This window comes from Cavia porcellus, unplaced genomic scaffold (genome assembly GCF_034190915.1).
Source record: "Cavia porcellus strain 051 isolate PalLab524CR breed Dunkin Hartley unplaced genomic scaffold, mCavPor4.1 scaffold_15, whole genome shotgun sequence".
NCBI lineage: Eukaryota > Metazoa > Chordata > Mammalia > Rodentia > Caviidae > Cavia > Cavia porcellus.
This window is the reverse complement of record NW_026947498.1, coordinates 58,457,535-58,473,360: the sequence shown is the minus strand read 5'-3', so window position 1 is coordinate 58,473,360 and position 15,826 is coordinate 58,457,535. Positions and strand designations below refer to the sequence as shown.

The 15,826-nt window shown below is 39.5% G+C and overlaps 1 long non-coding RNA gene across 1 annotated transcript; it reads right to left on the bottom strand.

The window, feature by feature from the left end:
• Nucleotides 1–1,425: 1,425 nt before the first annotated feature.
• Nucleotides 1,426–15,821, bottom strand: LOC134470492 (uncharacterized). The gene is made up of 3 exons (XR_010039421.1): nucleotides 15,227–15,821; nucleotides 12,784–12,916; nucleotides 1,426–10,237 (listed from the first exon to the last, which is right to left on the bottom strand). It is a non-coding gene; the product is annotated as an uncharacterized LOC134470492 (long non-coding RNA).
• Between the last annotated feature and the right edge of the window lie 5 nt (nucleotides 15,822–15,826).

The following is a 15,826-nucleotide window of genomic DNA, read 5'->3' as shown; positions in this document are numbered from 1 at the left end:
AAGCATTCTATATTTTTGGAGGAAGAGTTTATGTTTATATTTTGATGCTTCCCCAAAACTTCAGAGTGTCCTAGGTGGGACTTTTAGGAGGTGATTGGAGTGACATTCATCAATGGATTGATGAGTTTAAAATTAACTCATGCTGAGAGGTGAAGTCTGGTCAAGAAGGGCATCCCTGCTCCCTTGATTTCTCTGCTTCTTGACGGCCATGCCATGAGCTGTCTCCCTTCTGGAATGCCTGTCTGCCATGTCACCATACCTTATAATTGGCTCAGTACAGGCTGAAACCTCTACAAATTGTAAGCCAAGTAAATCTTTTCTTCTTGGCGTTGTGGGTGTTGGATATTTTCTTTCAGCAATGAAGAAAGTAACTAAGACAAGAGAAAAGATACGGACATCCAAACCTATAAATTTGAAGAATCTCAATTAGATTTGATTCAAGATTGTTTTTGAGGGATATAGTAGTCAAACTCCAAATTCCAGGGTGAAGATAGAATTTTTAAAATATTAGGAGAAAAATCACGGATAAAGGGGTCTCCATTAGCCAACAGATTTCTCACTGGAAATCTTATAGGCCAGGAGAAATTGGAGTGATATATTCAAAGTCCTAAAACAAAACCAAAATAAATTTGTCAGCTGAGAATACTAGACATAGCAAAGCTTCCTTTCAGAAAGAAAGGTGAAATAAATTTTTTCTAGACAAACAAAAACTGAGACAATATATCATTACCATACCAGTCTCCCATTCCCCCCAAAAAAGAAAGTTTAAGGGAGTCCTACATCTACAGCCAAAGAATGGTAACATGTGGAAGTATAAAACTCACTAATAGAGTAGAAACAAAAAAGAGAAAAAAATTAAAGCTTACCAGTACAGAAAGCAATCAAACCACAAAGATGGACAATAGAGGAATAAAAGAATATACTTTGAACAAAATGATTAAAACAAAATTAAGAAAAGTAAAAAGAATAAGTATTCACATATCAATAAAAACTTGGAGTTTAACATGTATTTAAATAAATATTTCTAGATCTAAATGCAAAGCTATATCTCAATAAAATCATAGCTCAGGACTTTAATGCTCCACTTTTATCAGTGACCAGATAATTTAGACCACAAAAAAATCAACAAAGATGCAGTGGTGTTTAATGATATAATGCAGAAATCACAGAATATGTCATCCAAAAGCTGGAGTATACATATTCTTTATTTCACTACGTGGAATATTCTTTGAAATAGATTGCATATTGAGACAGAAAACAAATCTCAACAAATTTTAAAAACTCATGTATCTTCTGTGACCACAATAGAAAAAAAGTAGAAATAAACAAGAATTTTGGAAATTGTATATACATGAAAATTAATCAACATGTTCTTAAGTGACCAATGGGTTAATAAAAAAAACAAAATGGAAATTAAAAATTAAAACAAACTAAAAAGGAAGTGCAACATACAAAAGTCTATGGGGTACAACAAAAGCAGTACCAAAGGGAAAATTACAGCAATGTTTCCTCATCAAAAAATTAAAAGATTTCAAGAAACGGATCAAAAGGAAATTATATTGTTTGATCAGTCTTGCATACCTGTATCTGGTAGCCTGAACAATTACTTTAAGGATAATATTATACAATATAATAACCACGGTTAAATTGCGATCATCTTGTTTTGAAATCCTGTCTCACTATTGTATTGTTGCTGTTGTGGCTTTGCTTTTGGTGCTGTTTTTTAATTATTTGTTTGCTTCTTCATTCTTGATTTCTTCTCTTCAAAATAAAAAAATTAAAAGATTTCAAATAAAAAACTTAATTATTCAATTCAGTGAAATAGAAAAATAATAAATCACCAAATAGAAAATCAGTGTTAGGAAATAACTGAGTTCAGGATAGAAAGAGATAACAGCCGAAAAATCAATAAAATTCACTTTCCTAAAAAACACATTAAATTAAAAAAAAACTTTATCTAAATTACCACCAAAAAGCAAAAAGCTCAAATAAATGAACTCAGAGATTTAAAAAAGGAAGCATTAAAATTGATACCCCACAAATACAAGGGATTACTAAACAGTATTATAAACCACAGTACATCACCAAGCTGGAAATCTAAAAGAAATGGATAAATTTCTGAACACAGTAAATTTATTCAACTATTAAGACATACAAAACCTTACTAGGCTAGTAGCATGTAAAAAGACTAAGTCAGTAATAAAAATTTCCCAGGAGAGAAAAGTCTAGGACAGATAGCTTCACTGCTGAATTTATCGAGTTTTTAAGGAAGAACTAACAATTCTCAAATTATTCCAAAAAGTTGTGAAAAAAAAGAAAGTTTCCCAAACTCATTTTTTAAAGCTAATCTTACTCGGATACCAAAACCAGTCAAGGACAATACAAAAAAGAAAAGAAAATTAAAAACCAATGTCCCTGATGAATAAAGGAAAAATTCAACATAATACTAGCAAACTGAATCTTATAGCACATGACCTCTACAATAAAAAGCCACAAGTCTTTGATTTAAAAAGTATTGAAAAGAATAAATATCACAAAAGGAAAGGTATCTCATATTTATACATTGAAAGAATTGATATTGTTAAGACATCCAAAGTGTTTTACGCAATTTCAAGCAAAATACAGTGGCCTTCTTCCTCAAAAAGAAAAAAAAAATTCTGTTCCAAATGGAAGAAATAGGGAGACAAGAATCTTCCAAAGCAAGACTGAAATCCAACAAAGCAAGCCTTAAATCCTGTTGTTACATAGACAGAACTGCAACAAGTTCCAGAGAGATAGAACCCCAAAGGATTTGAATGACCACGTCCATTTGACACGCATGGCTAGTTTCAGCTCTCGTGACCTCTCTCTTGAGTTGGCTTTCCTCACTGCTGGCAGCCTTTCTGTTACATTGCTAATTCCTGACCAAGTTTTCTTTGCTTTTTCTCTAACAGTTACATTTCTTTATCACATTTCTCTACATGTCTATGCAGGCAAATCCCAGACAAAGTAGATAGTTCATGGCTCTAAACAGAATATCCTTCTACCTCATTTAAAGACAAACATTTCTTTTTGATATAATCTTATTGCATTTCCTACCAGAATTCATATTTTCAAAGTTTTATACTTGAACGAAAGAAATATGGGAGAAAGAAAGTAGAGAAAGAAATTAAATAATGAAAAGTAAAGTGGGGAAAATGGAAATTTTTCAATACATTGCATAATTTCTTTTTACCTTTTTATGACATAAATTTTTAAACAACCACAAGAGAGTAAATAATAATGACAATAAACTAAATAATCAAAGATGATCTTTAGCTTTCAGTGTTATGCCTCTTTGACTAAGTTTAGTTATCATAAGTCTGTGAACATTTTCCTTTCCTGTGCAGTTAGATTTGACTTTGCGGTTTGAAGGACAGACGAAGCAATTAGGAGAAGCATAATTTTGTGTACTGTAGCATAAAGTTTTTCAGGCATACAGTTTTTTATTTTTAGCATCTGAGAATAAGTAAGGATTTTATAAGAAGTCCATTTATTAAAAAACAAACTTCAATCTTATTGTACATCTGAATTTTTAGAAACAGAATTACCTTGGAAATGACCTCAGAGATGGTGCCACTGATGTTTCCAATAAACCTCCCATATGATAACAATCTAGTCTTCTATTGCTGTCTGCAAACCCAGAGGTCCAAATATTGTCTTTTAAGTGCATTGTAAATATTTCATTTTTACACATTCTGTATTCACACACAAACACACACAAATGATATCTGAGCATTATGCTCATTCCTTATAAAACATGCATGCATGACAAAGCATATACATCTAAGGGCTGGGGGTTTAGCTCAGCGGCATAAGCGCCTGCCTTGAAAGCAGGCAGTCATGAGTTCGATCCCCGGTACCGATAAAAAGGAAAAAGACGAAAAAAAAAAAAAAAAAAAAAAAAAAAGACAGAGCATATACATGTTTTGGCACATACACATGTGTTATCAGGCGGCCTTCTCTTAAATGTGGCTCACCAATTAAATGTGACCAGGTTCCTGGTTGCTCACCTGTCCATCTGGAGTTAGATTCTAGATTCTTCTTATCTCAAACAAAGAATTGAACAAAGTAAGCAAAAAGCAGGGGCTTAGCTTATTTGAGAAAGTAAAAGTGAAAAGCAGGGGAGAAACCTGCTCTGCAGAGCGAGCTGGGGCTCAGAAAAAGTGGGAAAAAACAAGACTGATGAGCACCTTGAAGAAGGGAGGGCAAGCATCCTGACGCAAAGCCGTAATAGCCACCTCTGCTATTTTGCTTAACAATACTATGAGATAAATATTTGTATATCACCTCATTTTTAAAAATTTGGACGACAGAGATTAGGATGATGGCAAAATTTTGGAAGATGGTATGGTGATGTGGTGCCAAAATGTAAACCTGGGTCTACTGTGCTATATTCAGTGTTTCATTGAAGAAACACATTTAGCCTTGTTTCTTGGGGATGAAGAATCAAAGAAAAGAGTAAAAAAGAATAATATGTAGGCAAGATTTCTGATCTTTTATTAATAACCACAGTTCCTTTTTTCACTTCCTTTCTATTCTGCAGCGAAGACAGTCATTTATTTTCACATTGGCAGATGTTTGGACTTTCTTATCATAGAGATATGCTGTCCTGACCCTTCTCTTTCTAGATTCATTTATTAAACAGTTAAAGCCCAATCAATACATCTGCAGAGTGGATACAAGAACCTCTCTGCTCCCCAGTGAACTGACTTAGGCTTAATGTTAAATATTTAGCCCTGCTAGCTACCATCAGTGCCAAAGTGGGGAATGCTGTCTGTCTGCTTTTCCATGAGTGTCTGAGCTCTTGCTCTGCTCAGGTTAACCTTTCATCTGTTTCTTCAGGTTGCTTGCATAATCACCATGTTGAAATTCCTTTCCTCATAGTAAACTTGTGATCTGTGGGATTTGCTCTTGGCTAGGGCAATGAAACTTGACATTGAGTCTCTTAGCAACATGAAATTTTTCAAAGAACAGATTGTTAAGGCAAAGGGGAAACCAAAACCAGAATTCTGGGGAAAAAGCAGTTAGTAGTCAAGGAGTCCCAAAAAGGTTGCTTTCAAAATGCACAGGACAAGTCACAGGAGTAACATAGCTCCAAGGGACAAGATAAGGAGAAGGGTAAGGGCTAGATAAGGAAAATGCTTACCAAGATAGTAAGGAGGCAGAGAGCTGATTCCTTTTTTAAAAGCTAGGAGCATAAACTTTGTTTTAATTCCTTGATTCCTTACCAGAGAATCTCAGTTCTAAGTGGGTTGAAAGGCCTGACTAGGCTAGTTCATTTAGAAACTTGGGGGTTAGCCAAAAGCCATTTTGGAACATTTGAGTAGTGTGACTAAAACTTACTTACTGAGTTTTAGCTAAACTAAACGGGTATCTCAGTGGTACAATTACTTCTTATTTTCCAACATCTAGTGCCTTATATTAAGCTTTTAAGTTCCTAAAACCTCCTTTAAGTTCAACTATTTGTTGTAATTATCTTTCCTATCTTTTTCAGGTATACAAAATTATAGCTCTAACTCCAAAGGTATAAACAATTTTTATTTCCATTCTTCCCTTTTACTTAAGAATCTCAATTCCAATGTCTCAAAATTTACATTGACTTCAAAGTAATTCTGTCCTTTTATCAACATTCCTAGGGACTGTATTTAGATCTTTCTATATCTCTTAACCAGAAAACTATTAAATCACTCTGCAGTCATTAAATAAAATGGCATAAATTATCTTATGAAGCAGAACACTATCAATTTCAAAATGTGTATTCAATATTAAAAGGACAGTGAAGTTACAAATGACTGATTTTTAAAAAGGGAAACCATAAAGATCTTTTATCTTGGGTATCTTTAGTAACCTAAAATCACATTGTTTAAACAGTTAAAGCCCAATCAGTACATCTGCAGAGTGGATACAGGAACCTCTTTGCTCCCCAGTGAACTGACTTAGGCTTTCACTTAGGGGAAACAAACTCTTTTATATAACACTTTGCTTGCTTACTGAAATGATTTGGTTTGGAATTTTTAAGAGATATACTTATCTAAAATATAGAGAGGAAAAGAGTCCACTTCCTGTAATGACCGCATCATACTTTCCCTTTGAAAAAGTTAGTAAACAGCTGATTGTCAACTTGTTTGGATTAAGACATTCTTGGGGAGGTGATTGGGTTGCAAAGGCAATAATCTCATCAATGGTTTCATCCACTGATGAGTTTATAACTGAATGGTCTATCATGAAGTGGGGTCTAGTTGATAAAAATGGGTCATGGGAATGTGAATCAGGAGATTTTATCTGTTCCTGACTCCTCCCTTTTAGGCTCATTATTCTGCTCTCTGCTTCCCGGATGCCATGAAATAGGAAGTTCTTTTCCTTACATCACAGTGTTCCTGCCTTGGAGCTTACTGACCATGGACTGAAACCTTAGAAACCATGAGCAAAAACAAGCCTCTCCTCTTGTAAACTGTATGTGTCATAGCAGCAAGGCATTTGACTGATTCAAAGACAAACTGAAAGCCTGGAGAAAATGATTTGAATACTTCTCTTTTTAACCCAAAGTCTTTATAGGTTGTCTTAGTCACTTTCTTGATGCTAAAATAAAAATTCCAACACCCATAACTTACTTATTTTGGCTCATGCTTTCAATCCACCATTGGCAGGCTCCCGTGCATAAAGGCATTAAAGATGGTCTTACACAGAGGAGAGCTGCTCACCTTATGGTAGCCAGAAAGCACAGAATAAAGAAGGATTTCAAGGAGGGAGACATCTTCCAGTCATACCCCTAGTGACCCACTGCCAGCTAGCAAGACAACTAAATGTCCTCATAACCCAGTCACTTTGTGAACACATGAGTCTTTGGAGGCACCTTAGGTCCAAATCATAACCTGTCAGGTGATGGCTAAAGGAATAATAGAAACTGCTCTGGAGGAATATTTTTCAGGTGAGACGATTTTAACAGAGGGGGATATTTACATAAGTGAAGTACATAAATGGAGAGAGACTTTATCCAAGTCAGAAAAGTGTACGTAATTCAAAAACACAGCAAAGACTGTACAAGAGACTTTTGAGCCACAGGAGAAAACCAAGTTTGAGTTGATAAGGACCTTATTTATTGTCTAAAAATGCTCCACTCTGTTTTTTCCTTTAATAAATTCTACCACCAATCAAAACATTTATCAATTTACTGAAGAAATATTCATCACATCTCCACTTATGAGACAAATATTCAATACATGCTATTTTAAAAGATAAGGGTATAGAAGTCACTTCATACATAACTATAATCACCATGTTTCATGAAATCAAAACTCAAAAACACAAATGCCTTGTAAATCAAAGGCAGAGGATTACTATAAGCAAAATAGGTAGTTTCACTTAAAAATAAAGAGATTCATTTATGTCAGCAAGAAACCAAAAGTACATCTGATTCCTCAGAGGGAGGTCTTGAAGGAATCCTCAGACTTACTTTTTGGTGCAAAAAATAAAGTTACAGAAAGTATCTCACTTCAGATCAGGAATGCAATTATTCAGGGTTAAGTAAAACTTGAACATCTGGTATATTATAGCAATTCAATAAATGTTCATTAAATAATGAATCAAAGTGATTATCACATATGTTAAAAGTATATTGATTATTAGTCAATAGATGCAATGTTTGATGGCAGTACAAACAAGTATCTGACTTTTACATAGAATATTATTATCTTTAAAAGGTACTAAGAAAAAAACTTTAACAAAATAAGTAAATATTAAATTCCAAGAATTTAAACACGGCTGTAGTTGGTAGTGATCTATTTTTAAAACTTTAGGGGATCAGTACACACTTATTATAATATTCTGTGTTCCTTACAAAAGGTTTGTGGACTTCGGGGAATGATGGAGTAGAATGCAACAGAGAAACACCTCCAGAGATGTGGTGTCCAGATACTGGAATGCAGCAATGTCAGGAAGACAAGAAAAAAGAAAGCGGGTCTTTGGGACCCAGCAACGATCTAAAGCCAGAACTGAAGCCCACAGGGAGAGGAGAAAGAGAGATCTCAACACAGAAGGAGGAGGTGGCAAACAGCACTTGCTCCCTGAGCCCTGGTTCATGGTGAAAGAGGGGGAACTCAAAACTGCAGATGCGTGGTGACTGCTGGCACCCCCAGAGGCCTCCACAGAGAAATGCACCCGTGGAATGGAGCAGTGGATGCAGTGGACTGCAATAGCTGTGAGTCATTCACAGGCTCATGTCCCGCTAGAAGAGAGCAATGAGCTGGTAGCCATCTTAGAGAGGGGACAACTGAGCTCAGACCTCAGAGAAGCTGTGGGCTGACTCCATCCAGCAGCTCTCAGTGTCAGGGTGGGATGAAACCGAGTTCAGGTCAACAGGGGGTCAAGAAGCAAAGTTCAAGTCAGCAAGAGAGCCCATTTCAAGCTGGCAGGAGGCACATGTGTATCGCCAGCTGAACAACTTTGATTCTAGCCTCACAACCAGAAAACAGTGGAACTAAAGGTTCAGCCTTGCTGGGAGAGTTCACTATGCTGCTGTAAATCTACTACTGGCATTTGTCAACAGGATCTGAACTCTGTTGCCCAACTCTACCAGTGACAGCAGTCCATGCCTGATGTGGACATACCCTGAAGTAGGCATTTTATTTCTCTTTTATTTTTCACTTTTTTCTTGATAGTTTGTTCTTATTTTTATAAGTGTGAAAATTGTTTCTGGGGGTTTTTGTTGTTCTTTTGTTATGATATTGTTTTTATTTCATCCTCTTTCCCGCCTCTCTTCATCACTTCCCCAAGTGTGTGTGATCTTCCTTGGTCCTTCAACTTGCTTCTAATCTCTTTCTCTTCTTTTATTTCTCTATTTTTCTCGAACCCCTTTTAAATTTTCCCCACTGAGAGTAACATCAGTATATTAAGGGCATATTTACTGTAGACAGTTTTTTGGTTTATTTTAAATTTTGCTATATAACCACAAATCTAGTTCATGGAGTTAAAGGTGGCAAATTAAACAATTACCATAGTTTGCCATGTTTTAGACTGTTTGATAATAATATTACTTACTGTACAACTAGCCAACATAATGTAACTGTTCTAATCAATTGTTCTTATGTCAAGGCTGAGATTACCAGATGACCAGTGCCAAAGAACCAGAGGATAGTCCAAATAGGCAGCACCTTTTCCTTTCTGACAAACTGAAGAGGAAGGATCTTGCAAAGACTCAAAACCCAAAAGTCAGCTATATCTGGAAGACATGCATGAGAAACAGTCATTTCTGAATGGTTCTTAATAGTAGCAATAAAGCTCTAACAAAGTTAGGAGATGGACATCACCTGACTTTAAAAGCTATGGCAATTAAGATAAGGAGTATTGACGAAAGAACAGGCAAATAAATCAATGGATAACATAGCCCAGAAGGAATCTGTATGAAACACAGTCAACTGATGGTTGTCAAAGGAGCAAAATCAATGCAATGAAAAAAGGTATTTTTGTTCTACAAATGGTGCTGTAACAAGCAGACATCCATGCACAATAATCAGTCTAAATACAAAACTTACAAATTTAACAAAAATTAAGAGTATTATCATAGACCTATACACAATATTCAAAACTGTAAAAAGTTTTAGAAGATAATATAGAGTAAATCTAGGTAGGATTGGGTATAGCGATGGCTTTTTATGAAAAATTATAATGGCACAATTCATGAAATTGATAGGATTATATCCAGAAGATGAGAAGTATAAAACAAAAGAGACCTTTATTCTGAGAACACGGAGAGAGAGAACCGACACGCCCTGACCACTGGAGTCCAGCTTTCTCTCTGGCGGACATGTGGTGTCAGGGGTATGTAAGTAAGCTTGGTTTGGGGTGGAACCTTAGGGGGCATCAGGGATGCATAGGTAGCCCATTGGTCCTAGGTTTGGTGCCATAGGTAAGTTTCCAGGAGCGAGGAAGATGGCGTCACAGGTAAATTCCTAGGGGTGGGGGATTTAGGAGCTCTTTGGTTCCGCCTTCAAGCCTTCACCAGCTACGGTGTTCTGTCTGGGCCAAAAGCCTTTCATATCCCATCTTATGACTATTATGAAAAGGGGCGAAGATTTCTCTCTTTAACTACTTCCTACTGGCAGAGGGTACTGTACTAGAGCCTAGGGGAGTCAACAGGATGATGGTTGATGCCCAGGTAGACGCTGGTGCCAGGTGTTTTAGCCAGGACAATTTCACTGGTGAATGCACGTACTTTTGACTGGAAAACCAAAGAGACAAGATGTTATGAGGAGACATGGCACTGTCATATTTAAGGATCCAGGTGAGGTAGAAGGAAAAGTGCCTTTGATTTAGACATGTAATTATATCAGGACAATGTTGAAGTAGGATCATTGTCACAGTGAGGTAGAATTCTGAAAAGTAAGTGTGGGGTTAGGAGAAGTGAAGTTATGAGAGGTGATTACTCCCCCATCTGAAAGCATAAAAGTTAGGAGGGTAGGTGTATAAAACTTGTCTCTGGTCCAGGAGTTGAACTGGAAAAAATAGGGGGAACAGGGAAGGTGGTGGCTGTGCCAGTATAGGGAAGGTAAGGGCTTAGGCTTTCAGGGATGTCACATTTAACCAGATAGCTGAGGGTAGAAAGAACTGCGACAGTCATCGCATAGAACAATATGAAGATTATCTTACACATGATGTGGGGTCTTTAGGAAAGACTGTCAAGAGTCCTGTGGTAAAAATGATCATTAATAGAATGTAAGAAATTAGGAACCAAAGTGGATAACAAAACAGACTTAGCCTGTTAACTGTGGCTGCGAGGCCTTTGTGAAACGGAGATGGGTGGGCAACAGAAGATGAGATGACCACTCAGAATGATCAGATTTAGGGCTGGGAGGGCACCTCTTAGCCTGAGTGATGTGAAACCAGGATGGGAGTCCAGCAACTTTGACCACTCTAGGGATTTGGTTGTCTGTGTTTGTTGAACTGCCATCTATGAACCATGCCATCATGTGTCAAAAGGCTGAAGAGAGAGGTGTGCTACTAATGTGAGGAAAAGGGGTGGGAGTCATCTGTAGAAACTCAATACAGTCATGGTGAGGATGGCCCTCTGAGGTGGGAAGTAAGGTTGCCACATTAAGAGGACCACTATTTGCAACAAAGAATCAAGGGTCTTGAGAGAGAGCTAAGTGTACCTGTTGAAGGCGAGAAGGGGTCATTAGGGCAGGGAACACCTTATGTGAGATAAGCTCACATAGGTGATGAGGTGAGTGTATTGTAATAGATTGCCCTAATGTAAACTTTTTAGTTTCCTGTGTCAGGAGGGATGCAGCTGCAAGAGCTCAGAGACAAGGAGCCCATCCTTTTACTGTGTGATCTAACTGTTTTGACAAGTAAGCTACTGCTTGAAAAGAAGGTCCTTTTTTGTGTACTAGTACACCTACAGTGTTGTGGCCCTGACAAGTAGTGTATAGGATGAAAGGTTGGGTGGGATCAAGAAGGGTAAGAGCTGGAGCTTTTAGGAGAGCCTCTTTTAATTTTTGAAAGGAGGCATATATGGGCCTACTAGGGTCCAGGAGTTCTGATAAGGGACCCTTAGTGACCTTGTAGAGGGGTTGAGCTAGGGCTGCAAAGTTAAGAATCCAGAGATGAATGAAATTAGCTAAACTTAGGAAAGATGTAACCTGTTGCTTAGTTGTGGGCACCTGGAGATCACAAAGAATTGCCTTATGCTCTGAGGTGATGGAGTGAGTGGTGGGGGTGAGAGTGAGACCTAGGTATTTGACTTTTCGGGAGGCTATTTAGGCTTTAGCAGGAGAGACCCTGTATCCACGACTAGCAAGGAAATTAAGAAGACTGGCTGAATGGTGTATGGCTAACATGGGATGGAGAACAAAATAGGAGGTCATCTATGTATTGAAGAAGAACACTAGGTTTGAGATCAAGTTCTGTGAGGTCAGTAGCGAGAGCTAGACTAAAGAAGCGGGGACTATCTCTGAACCCTTGGGGGAGCACTGTCCAAGTAAGTTGTTGAGACCTGAGAGTGTGTGGGTCAGCCCATGTAAATGCAAAAAGGTTTTGGCAATCAGGGTGTAGGGGGATAGTAAAGAAGGCATCTTTAAGATAAAGTGAGTGGTGGAGGGAGGGATATGCGAGAGCATGGTATATGGATTTGGCACCACTGGGTGAGTTGGGGTAACAGCACTGTTAATTACCCTAAGGTCCTGTACCAGGCGATAGGACCCATCAGGCTTGAGTACCAGGAAAATGGGAGTATTTTGGGGTGAATGGGTAGGTTTAAGAAAACCGTTGTCCAAAAGGCACTTAAATATGGGTTTAATGTTAAACTTAAATGTTGGGGAGCTATGGGGTATTGGGGAATGCAGGGAAAAATTGAGGGATCCCTGAGACAGATCAAAACAGGCATGGCATGTGTAGCCTGAGTGGGATTGGATGTGTCCCAAACTATTGGGTAGGCCAGAGAAGGAGGAAGGGGAAGGAATGGTTTTGCGATGCATTGTGAGGCTGTTTGGAGGATTAGGGCTGTGGAGAGAGAGAAGGTGAAGGAAAAATTAAGCTTTTGAAGAAGGTCTCTACCTAAAAAGGGTGTGGGACATGTTGGGATTACTAGGAAGCTATGGGTAAAGAAAAGAGTCTGGAATAGACATGGGATAGGCCCAGTTTGCAAAGGCTGGGTAGGCTTGCCATCAATGCCCACAACAGAAATCAAGGACTTACTACAAGGTCCTGAAAATTCAGGAAGTACACTATACATTGCCCCTGTATCCACAAGCAGAGATATTATCTTACCTGAAACCTCCAGTGAGACGCAGGGCTCTGACAAGGTTACCGGAGTGGGGACCGTGAGCCCCGAGCCCCATCAATTTTCTGCAGCAAGTCCGAGCAGGTCAGTCAGTGACGAATTTGGCATTGACGGAATCTCCTATGAGGGCAAGGGATTAGAGGATGATTTACCCACTCACTGGCAGCTAGGACAGTCACTCTTCCAATGGCCCTTAACGTTGCAGTATGGACATGGTCCTAGAGGAATGCCAGGGTTAGGGCAATCTTTTGCCCAGTGTCCTTGTTTGCTGCATTTGAAGCACGGTCCAGGCAGGACTCGGGCAGCCACACCTTGTTGTGGATTTCTTGTCTTGGGAGCTCTGAGTGCCACTGCTAAAAGGTCAGACTGATATTTAGCAAACTTTAATTTTTGAGCTTGCTTCTCCTCTTTTTGAATCTTATCTCTGTTGTTGAAGACACAGAAAGCTAATTTAAGTAGATCCCCTTATGGAGTTTGAGGGCCATATTCAACCTTTTGTAATTTTGCATGAATATCAGGAGCAGACTGGGAAATAAAATAAGAGTTAACAACAATCATCCCTTCATGAGAGTCTGGGTTCACATTAGTAAACTTAATTAAGGTTTCCTGAAGCTGATTTAGGAGCACAGCTGGGTTTTCATTAGCCTCCTGGACGTGTTCTAAAAGTTTGTTATAGTTAGTATGTTTGTGAGCAATCTTATTAAGGCCCACAATCAGACACTCAATCATTTTATGTAATTTTGTTGAACCTTGTCCATTCTGATAGTTCCAGTTAGGATCTTGTTCTGGCACAGCTGCAGGCCCAGGGTCATTATCAGTGGTGTTTGCCTTACACCTGAGGTCAGCTTCTTCTCGAGCTGCTTGCCACAGCTGATTTCGCTCTTGTGAGCTGAGAGTGGTATTTAGAATCACATAAAAATCCTTAAAATATAAATCATAACAATTAGTAATAAATTCAAATTGCGCAATATAATTCTGTGGGTCAACAGAGAAGCTAACTAGTTTATGGATAGTCTGAGATAAATCAGAAAGGGAGAAAGGCACTTGTATATTAACAAGTCCCTCGGGGCCAGCTTGCTCCTGAAGTGGTAGCAGAGATTGAGGAGAAGATTGCAGAGTAAATGGCCATTGGGCAGCCATCCATCTGGTAGGCGGGTGTGAGCAATTATCTGTAGAACAGCTATAGAGCAGCTGCCAGTCACCCTTGGAAGAGGAAACACAGGCAGATGGTGTCTCACTGTGTGCCTTGCAGTGATGAAATTGCTGTCAGCAGCACAATGAACCATCATGTGGACTGCAACAGGGTGGCTGTTGCTGTTCACAAGAGGAGCCACAAGGGGCGCCCATTGACCGTGAGATCCGTCCCAAGATGGCAGCGCCCTGTCACGTGGTGGAGCGTTGCAACATAGTGACTGCTCCCAGCACAAGCTGGAACAATCACATGGCTTGCCAGAAGGGCACAACGATTGAGACCGAGTATGGTGAACAGGCGGTGAGAATGCTGTAGAAGACGGAGAATTATCAGGAGAATAAGAAGTTGGAGACTTTGAGGAAGCCCTAACAGAGGGATTAGAGCTGCTGGGAGAATCAGGTGTCAAGGGAGGGAAAGATGATTGCACGGTGGGAGGTAATGGCGAGAAACAATTTTGGGGGTAGGCAGGCAGCGGCCGAGAAAAAACTGGTGGTACATCAAGCAAATCCTGAGGGCAGGAGGGAACAATTTGTGTCGCGGCAGAGTTAGCTAAAAGTATCTGGGTGGGAGTACAAGACTTAATGAAAGATGGGTGTGTTCTCAGAACAAAGAAAGCCTTTCCTGGCCTGACAGAAATTATACAGGTTTTTAAGAATGCAGGGGTCAAACGTCCCCTCTCTGGGCCAAAGGTCACCGATAAGTGGATAGGTCAGCCAGACCTCCTGGCAGTAAAAAGTTAATCATTTAGTTTTTATGGTACTTTTAATCTTAAGAGTACGTAGATTGGAAATTAGGCATTGTAAAGATGTCTTTTGGGAATTAGGAAACACGTTTCCCATGACTAATTCAGGTAAGAAATAAGCCCTGGTCCAGAGAGTGAGCCGTCACTTGTTCCGAGGCACCACAGGGCGGCTAAGGTTCAAAAAACTCGTATATTCCAGTCGTCACTGAGAGATTTACGAGTGGAGTCCACGTGGGGTCAGTAACAGTTCTGCCATGAGAGCGTGAAGCTCTAAGGGAGGTGAGAGTCTTTCAGTGGGGGTGATCCAGAAAACTCTGCCTTGGGCTATCTGAACCCAAAGGACATGAGAGACTTTTGAGTGTGGACACAGGTTGCCCAGAAAGACCCTGCGCTGGGCTGTCTTAAGGATGTGAGAGCATCACGAACCCATGCGAACGGGGAGAAAAACTCGCCTGGGGCTGATCCCAGCGCCAAGAATTTTCCAGAGCGTGCTCACCTGAAATTAATTGGGCCGGTGTTGAGTGCAGGTGGCTGGCAACAGGTCAAGTGGATCCCAGGAGAGGAAAAGTGAATGTAATCTGGTTCGTGAATCGGCTGGGGACTCGACAGGGAACTGGCTGTGTCCCAGGAGTCAATCGTCTGCCAACCAAATCATGGTCCCAAATGACAGGATTATATCCAGAAGATGAGAAGTATAAAACAAAAGAGGCCTTTATTTTGAGAACACGGAGAGAGAGAACCGACACTCCCTGACCACTGGAGTCTGGCTTTCTCTCTGGTGGACACGTGGCGTCGGGGGTATGTAAGTAGCCTCGGTTTGGGGTGGAACCTTAGGGGGCATCAAGGATGCATGGGTAGCCCATTGGTCCTAGGTTTGGTGCCATAGGTAAGTTCCCAGGAGTGGGGAAGATGGCATCACAGGTAAATTCCTAGGGGTGGGGGAGATAGGAGCTCTTTGGTTCCGCCTTTAAGGCTTCACCAGCTACAATGTCCTGTCTGGGCCAAAACCCTTTCAGAAATAAATAATTTAGGCTTTATGATAATGAAAAGCTTTTGTTATATGAAGGCCACTATCAAAAAAAGGAAGATAAGCCAC